The 8,662-nt window shown below is 38.9% G+C and overlaps 1 pseudogene; it reads right to left on the reverse strand.

Moving 5' to 3' along the window:
* Nucleotides 1–2,540: 2,540 nt before the first annotated feature.
* Nucleotides 2,541–3,232, reverse strand: LOC134576922 (zinc finger BED domain-containing protein 5-like; annotated as a pseudogene).
* Between the last annotated feature and the right edge of the window lie 5,430 nt (nucleotides 3,233–8,662).

The following is an 8,662-nucleotide window of genomic DNA, read 5'->3' on the forward strand; positions in this document are numbered from 1 at the left end:
AAAAAATAAAGTGCAGAACAAATAAATCACAAAGATGTTTAATTATCAATCAAGGATTGATGGAACTTGACAACTGAATTCTAAAACAGGAAAAAACCAGAATATTGCATACAGTAGACTGGAATGTATTCATTTTTTTTTTTCTCAATTCTAGTCCGTTGTCAAGTTACCAATTTTCACTGCATAGTGAAGAATTCCTCAATAAATCCTAGATACCTATCCCGTGGGTGCGTTTTTTTTGTCCTCATATGATGAATCACTTGTGTTATACTTAAATGTAAAATGTAAATTACTAGTTTTTGACTAAGCAGTTCTGCTTGCATTCTTTAAACAACCATGTGTTTGAAAAAAAAAAAGATATAATCTTTCTGTGACTAATGTACATAGCTTGGTTTGTTTTTGTTTTTTTTTCATTTTTTTAATAGCTTTTCTACACACAGTGCTTTAGATGTGTTGAGTCTGTGTCGTGAATCCGTCCAAAGCAAAGATTGTATTATTCAGCTGATGGCGCAGTTACAACACACTGAGCATGTGTACGACTTGTTAGCAACAATGTATAAATTGTGTTGTGACATTTCCACTTTTTTCTTTGCTCAATAAAATGTTTATCTACAATATTGTGTTTGGTGTGGATATCTTTACACCTTATGGGTATAATCGTTACAATTCTGAATGTAAATATGAAAAGTGTACAATTCTAAAACAATAATACACCTTAATTTTGGATATATGCAGCATTATTCACTATCAGGGTTATGCACTAACGTGCTTTTAGTTTGGCTACTTTGGCCTTAAATTTGAGATTCACTTGGACTTTTCACTTTTATAAATACCATTTTAAGAATAAAAACTGTGGAATTTTGTAATTCTCGAGTCTAGACCAAAACAGTTGGAACTGCAAGCATAGTAGACTGGGAATTTTACAGCTTGGCTATTTAGCCTTAGATTCGAAATTCACTTTAAATTTTCACTTTTTTTTGAATAACCATAATCCTGTGTTCTTGGTGGTTTTACTCCTAAATGAGCCCATGATAAAATCTTTAAGTATATTTAGAGAGGGCTACTATTGAAAAGTCGCATAGGCACAACTCGATTAGACAGCCAGGCTTATCAGCTAGTTGAATCTTTGTTAAATATGACACCTATTTCACCTGTATATCCACAGTACTGAAGATAGAAATAGCCACACCTGATTGAGCTTGTTTGAATACTTACCTTATTGTACTGTTGAAGCTTCACTGAACCATCCTGTTTATATTATAAAAATGTGCTAGATCAGGGCTTCCCAAACTTTTTTGGGCCGAGACCCACTTTTGAATATAGTTATTTTTCGGGACCCACTTGCTTGTAATTGAATATGGTAAAGCGCTACATAATTTGTTGACGCTATATAAATGCAAATAATAATAATAATAATGCATATTTTAAAGGGAGAGGGATGTTACATTAAAAATATAAATGTACTTTTTAAATTTATTATTGAATACACTTAATATATAAATGTGTTACTTTAAGAAACATAATTCAAACAGGAGCTTACTTGTTTGTCTTGGCAGACGTCTTGACTCAGCAGGAATACTTATGGTCAATCAAAAAAATAAAATATAAAAGTCCTTCATAACAAGAGAATTTAAGTGTTAAATCCAAAAAATAAATCTGTCTTTCTCCGCAGGAGGACCTAAGTGGTTAATACCAAAAGAAACATAAGTCTTTCTCAGCAGAAGAACTTGTGTGTTAATCAAAAAGGAAGTATAACAGTCTTTCAGCAGGAGGACTTAAATGGTTAATCCAAAAGGAAGTATAACAGTTTCTCAGCAGGAGGACTGAAATGGTTAATCCAAAAAAGAATCATAACCGTCTTTCCTATCAGAAGAATTTAAATGGTTAATCCAGTGAAAATTAAACTATTCTTCCTTTGGTAATTATGTAATATTTGCTTAATACAAACTGTGGTGACATTTTATAGCAATTTTACAGCAGAGATGGCTGAATATTTTGGCTTTCAACTGAAGACAAGTGTAGGATCGAAGTTTTTTTCCAGGTAGCGGTAAGTATGTCAGACTTCTTAGGTGGATCCATCTACTTCAGGACTTGTGGTTTCAAACTGTGGTGACATTTTATAGCAATTTTACAGCAGAGATGGCTGAATATTTTGGCTTTCAACTGAAGACAAATGTAGGATTAAAGTTTTTTTCCAGGTAGCGGTAAGTATGTCAGACTTCTTAGGTGGATACATAATTAGGTGATACATAATGAGGTGTATGTGAAGAATGGGCTTGTTTTCTATTTTTACTGATGACGTCTCTGACATCTACATTGACATTTGTTATTTTTAGACACAGTTTTTCAAATAGCCGTGACTGTAATGGTTTACTCATGATGAAATTTACTATTTTTTACGGCAGTGTTTAAAACATTTTTTTTAAATACTGTGCCATAGTTTTACATACTAAAGCTTCTCTATGAAGACTACAGTGCGTGCATGATGCATTCAGACTGCGTGCATGATGCATTCAGACTTAGTTTAAGAATGCGTGTCACTACAGTTGATCTTCTACCCACTTAGACATTTCATCGATTCTGCGTTTAACAGAGTTATTGGAAACTGGAATTAATTCAACTTCTTTTAAACTCTTCTCACCAAACAAAACTCCAACAGCATCTTTTATCGCTGGTGGTACCAATGACTCGCCAATGTTGTGAGGCTTACCTGATTTTGCAATTCGCAAACTAATGAGGTATGAGGCATGCATAGCTTTTTCATTAATACTGGTGAAATGAGAGAGCATATTTTTAGACTTATTAATTTTTTTAAAAGCAAGCAAAAAAAATTTAAGTGGCTTGTTTTTAAAATGTACATGCTTTGTCTCAATATGGCGAAGTAATTTGCGAGAATTTCACCACAAATTACACATTGCGGACGTGGATCTCCTTTGTCACCATTCCATGTAAATCCAAATTTTAAATAGTCAAAATCATATTTTCTTACTAATTTTCGTCGTTTTGATAATTGAAAACTTGAAGGATTTTCGGAAATTTTTCCCCCATTATCAACTTGAAAACTTGTTGAAGGATTTTCATCACTTTTTCCTCCATTGTCCACTTGAAAACTTGTTGAAGGATTTTCATAAATGTTTCCTCCTTTGTCATTTTGGACAGAAGATCCTTCTTTTTGGGTTTTCTTTTCACCAACTAGTGTTTTTGCTGGTTTTCTTATTAACCATGCATGCATTACTAAGGTAGATATTAAAAAATAATAATGAGTGAAACACTTATTTATTGCAGAAAAAAACAATTAAATTCAGAACAAATATCCTGCATATGAATAACTAGACTGTTAATCGAGATATATTTATAAAGACAAGGTACTTTGTATGGCCACCATGTCTTAAGTGAGGGCAATACACTTTAGGGGCATACAATTGGCACAATGTGGCAATAAGCTTTAGGGGCATACAATTGGCACCACGTGGCAATAAGCTTTGAGGGCATACATTGGCACAACATGGCACTAAAAAAGGGCAACAAATTGGCAAAAGACTGCATAGAAATGGTTACTCACTGACTCGTGTAGAGTCTGACAGGTAGAAGTGCTGTGTCCTGCTCTTATATTCACCAGGCACAATGTGGCAATCAGCCTTAGGGACAAAAAAATGCAATCATCTTCAGATGAAGAGGATTGGCATCACATGGCAATAAACTTTAGGGGCATACAATTGGCACAACGTGGCAATAAGCTTTAAGGGCATACAATTGGTATAACATCGCTCTAAAAAAAAGGGTAAAGCTTTAGGGGAATAGATTGCACCAAATGGCACTAAAATGGCATAAAATTGGCAATAAGCTTTAGGGGCATAGAATTGGCACAACATGGCCCTAAATAAAGGGCATAAAATTGGCACAATGTGGCAATAAGCTTAGGGGAATAGATTGGCACAACATGGCACTAAAATGGCATAAAATTGACACACAAGGGCAATAAGCTTTAGGGGCAAAGAATTGGCACAACATGGCCCTAAAAAGGGCACGAAATTGGCACAATGTGGCAATAAGCTTTAAGGGCATAGAATTGGCACAACATGGCCCTAAATAAAGGGCAAAAAATTGTCACAACGTGGCAATAAGCTCTAGGGGAATAGATTGCACCACATGGCACTAAAATGGCATAAAATTGGCACACAAGGGCAATAAGCTTTTAAGGGCAAAGAATTCGCACAACATGGCCCTTAATAAAGGGCATAACATTGGCACAATGTGGCAATAAGCTTAGGGGAATAGATTGGCACAACATGGCACTAAAATGGCATAAAATTGGCACACAAGGGCAATAAGCTTTTATGGGCAAAGAATTGGCACAACATGGCCCTAAATAAAGGGCATAACATTGGCACAATATGGCAATAAGCTTAGGGGAATAGATTGGCACAACATGGCACTAAAATGGCATACAATTGGCAATAGTTACTCACTGACTGTAGATTCTCACAGGCAGAAGTGCTGCGTCCTGCTCTTTCGTCCACCAGGCACCACACGTGATGTAAGTATCCTCCTCTTTGCGCGGAATATGCAGGATAGTCTCCATAAACTGCGTGGGCGGGCTCCTAAATACTTTGCTATTTGACTACTCTGGCTCTCTGTAGTTTGTGAGAGCCCGCACAGCGCAAATTAAGCGGGCCCGCTCTCAGTGATTTGAGCCGGCTCTCGCGACCCACTCAAACTTATTTGAGTGACCGTCTCCATGCGATCTGAGCGGGCCCTCTCAGTGCGACCCACCAGTGGGTCGCGACCCACAGTTTGGGAACTCCTGTGCTAGATAATCTCATACACCGCATGTTAAGCGAGGAGAAAGGCTTGAGGATTGCTCTTGGGGCACCCCGAGCCTGCATGTAACGTTCATTTGCACTGCAAAAATAAAAATGTTATAAAAAAAAAAAAAATATATATATATATATATATGTTAAAATACAAAAGCCCTACACATTTAGACTGCAAGACCGACTTCTTCAGGATAAACACGTTCTGTTAGTGTCCGTAAATGCAGCATAAGTCTCTCCGCCATCTTTGAGAGCTATTGGTTCTCATAGCCAGATTCCCTACAGCTAATCCAGACTTTCCGGGAAGTAGTTGTATTCAATCTGTAGTCTTTTGTGAGTTCCGCCTACGGCCGTGTTGGAACGCATAAGCATTTCAGCTGTAAATTAATTGCTTGTTTCATGTTATTAGACAGCGATTGGGATGCATATGTGTTCCAATGACATTATCATGTGGCAATTTCCAGTCCTCATCAAAACATCTCGTAGCTGTGTTTGGAACGCATGTACATTCAACCTGCATCAACTCCATTTTAAAGTGCCAGTTCAAATTATAAGAAGTCTCAAAATATGGAGCAGAGACATCAATTTGGTTTCCTTGTTGATTGCCTCCCAAGACATCATAGAGAACTAAACGTACTGCTATGGAGACTTGTCAGTAATTTTAAAATCTGTGGAGCCCAGACTGAACAAAACTGACTATACCCAAATTCATTCTGGACTTAGGTCTATATAGAAATGTCATCTGTTACATGTACCCATATTATATGGAAGACCTAGATCTCTATTTTACATAAAAACGTGAACCTGGGTCACAGGTATGGTGGTTATACGTTCTTTGACTATCGCTAATCTTTTTAGGCCAAATCGGCCACAGCCTTGGCGCAAGTCAACACCTGTTCAAATCAGAACCTGTTAAACAGACCTATACTGTGGTCATTTTGCAGTCATTAAACCACTGTCTTTTTGCACCTTTTAACTCCTACACCGATTTACGTTCTATTGAACCAAGTACACCCACTAACAGTCATTCTACCTCCTGTTTCAACAGAATTAAACACAAGAACTTAAAGACAAATTGGGCAGGCAGGTAAGGAGCAATCTGCAACATTTTCAATACTGGTAATTGTCTTGTACATAAGTGACAGGCTACGTTAATTCATTATTTCAATGATTTTCTATCAGTAGAGGAACCTAATACTATATCCAAAAGTATGCGAAAGACCTTGGATCTGTTTTCATCTCCGAGCATGCCACTGTCTTGAAAATAAACCATAGGCTCCTCCTCCGGTTTCATTTTCCTGGGTACACAACTGGATACTCGAAATTGCAGTCCATCTGCTGAGGGACACTATGTTAGAAATTCAGTTTTGTATTGCCATCCGGTGTGCAGCTCTTGCATGTGGTAAAGGTCTCGCAAGTTCCGACATTTGAAGTGTCAGAGCGCTGCCGTGGTAATGCTCTGTTTAATCGCACTCGCAAGACGTCTTTCACATGGTCTGCAGCTCTGCACCCGGCAGAGCTGAAGACCAGAGAGGCTGGTCACTCTCTCCATGGAGCACACAGGGAAACCTGCTGGGCCCTTTCCCGGTGTCAGGCCCTCGGTCAAGAACAGAGGACCCGACCAATCAGTCTGCCCTAAGGTGAGTTAGGGGGCCGTGAGGCCCCAGTCAGCACGAGGACTTAGGCGGGCACCTAAGTCACCTAATTAGAAAGCCATCTTTGCTCACAGGTCTGTAGTTACCAGGATGAGCTTTTGAACCCTTTATAAATAAAATCCTTGTTTATAAAATAACAAATTAAAAAAAAATCTTGTTTTCATATCCTCTATAGCTGGGAAAAATGTAGTTCAATGCTATTTGTTAAATCCTAACAGAAATAAATAATAGAATATAACCTTTATTAAACAAGTTGTCAAGATTACAGATACAGTAAAAATAAAATGTTATTCAAGGTTAGATTAATATTGTCACATAAGCGATGTAAAACAAATAATGTGCGGCTTTACATTTCCTTAGCTTTATCGCCATCTTATGGCTGTTAACACTTGGTGCGGTACTGCTTGCATTAGTATGTTTGGAGACTCTAGTTTTATATGTGTTAAAGGGACACTGTAGGCACCCAGACCACTTTAGCTCATTGAAGTGGTCTGGGTACTGTGACCCTTTTGCACTTAGTGCTGCAATGTTGGAGGCGCTTCTGGAATCCTAACGGACCTTTGGTCCGTTATCAGACGCTGGACGTCCTCACGGACCTCCAGCATCAGATTTTCCCCATAGGAAAGCATTGAATAATGCTTTCCTATGGGGAGGTCTAATGTCCGTGCGGCCATTGCCGCGCATGTGCATTGGGTCTCCCCCGAGGCGGACCAATGCTAGCGGAGCCTGACCCAGTAACGAGGGACATCGGCGCTGGATTCAGGTAAGTGGCTGAAGGGGTTTTAACTCCTTCAGCCCCGCGGGAGTTGGGCCCCCGAGAGAGGGTTTGTTTTCCTGGCACTATAGGATCCAAGGCGTTAATGCAGACAAAACAGGGCAATATATTCTAGCGGCTGAGGTAGATTGGACAAATAGTGGTTTGGTTACAGCATTCTCAGAAGGGCTGTCTGAAGCTTTACTAGACGAAAAGGCCGCTAAAGACCTACAAGACTTATTGGAAGACTATATTGTCTATATGATGTATATACATAATCGCTTAAGGAGAGAGCAAAGATCAAAACACGAAATGTCCGTTCCTCTGTTTCTTCAGCTCCTCGTATGACTCCATCTGCTCCTGCAGTTGCTATCGATTCCGAACCCATGTAACTGGGAGTGATGAAGCTATCGGAAGCGGAGAAACCGTATCGTAGGCCTGAGTGTTTGTAATGCAGAAAAATGGGACATTTGCGCCTAAACTGCCTTATACATCCGGAAAACCTCTGCACCTAAGAACTGTTAGAGGACAGTAATAGGTGTAATGAAATCGTCCTCTGTCATGCCTCACAACAGGTTCCTCCTCTTGGTTATTCTATTTTAGGGTGCTCATAACATTTCTTTGTTAACTACCTTCTTATCCCTCTGAAGGAGAACCACACCTTTGGCCGTTGAGGCCATTGATGTTAGACCTCTCCAGACACCCATTATAACACGAGACCATTCCATTATCCTTATCCATAGGGATTTTACATGGAGAAAAGAGAGCCCTCCAAGTCATTTCTACCCCTTCTTGTCCTATCATTTTTGGGTTTCCCTGATTGGTGCCGCATAATACGGCCTTGGATTGGGTTAAAGGTGAAATTTGTACTTGGGGAGCTAGCTGGTAAGATCAATGTCTTCTTTCTATCAAACCTATAGGTTGTATTAACGTGCCAACGACTGATCCATTGTCCACAGTAGTTCCCCCACAATACCTCTTGCCCTATCCTATTCCCTTAGTCACGGAATTATTTGATAGATTTAAAGGGGCCACTGTAGGTGGAGTATCTTGGTTCAAGGTATGAGATAATGGCAAAAGAACCAATGTGATAACTGTAAAGACAAAATAATAGACAAGCACCTAGTGCAATATCGTACAGTACATGGATAATTCAGTGGAGGTTTCGTAATTAGGTACTCACAAAGAAAGAGCCAGAGAATTATGGCTCAGTCTGGGCACCTGTGGGATAGTTGGAAGGAATCCCACTCCCTTTAGGTGTGTTGATTATTCTTTGTTGGTCCCAAAAAGGAGAAATGTCCACACAGAAACGTGTGTGAAGACAATACTTCCTTTAATAGAAGGGTTTCAGCAAATAAAATACAAAATTAATACAGAATAAAAAGCAAGATATTTCTTGCAAAAACCACTACAAGTGGTAAAGTCAATAAATCCACTTT

This window comes from Pelobates fuscus, chromosome 11, assembly GCF_036172605.1.
Source record: "Pelobates fuscus isolate aPelFus1 chromosome 11, aPelFus1.pri, whole genome shotgun sequence".
Lineage (NCBI taxonomy): Eukaryota > Metazoa > Chordata > Amphibia > Anura > Pelobatidae > Pelobates > Pelobates fuscus.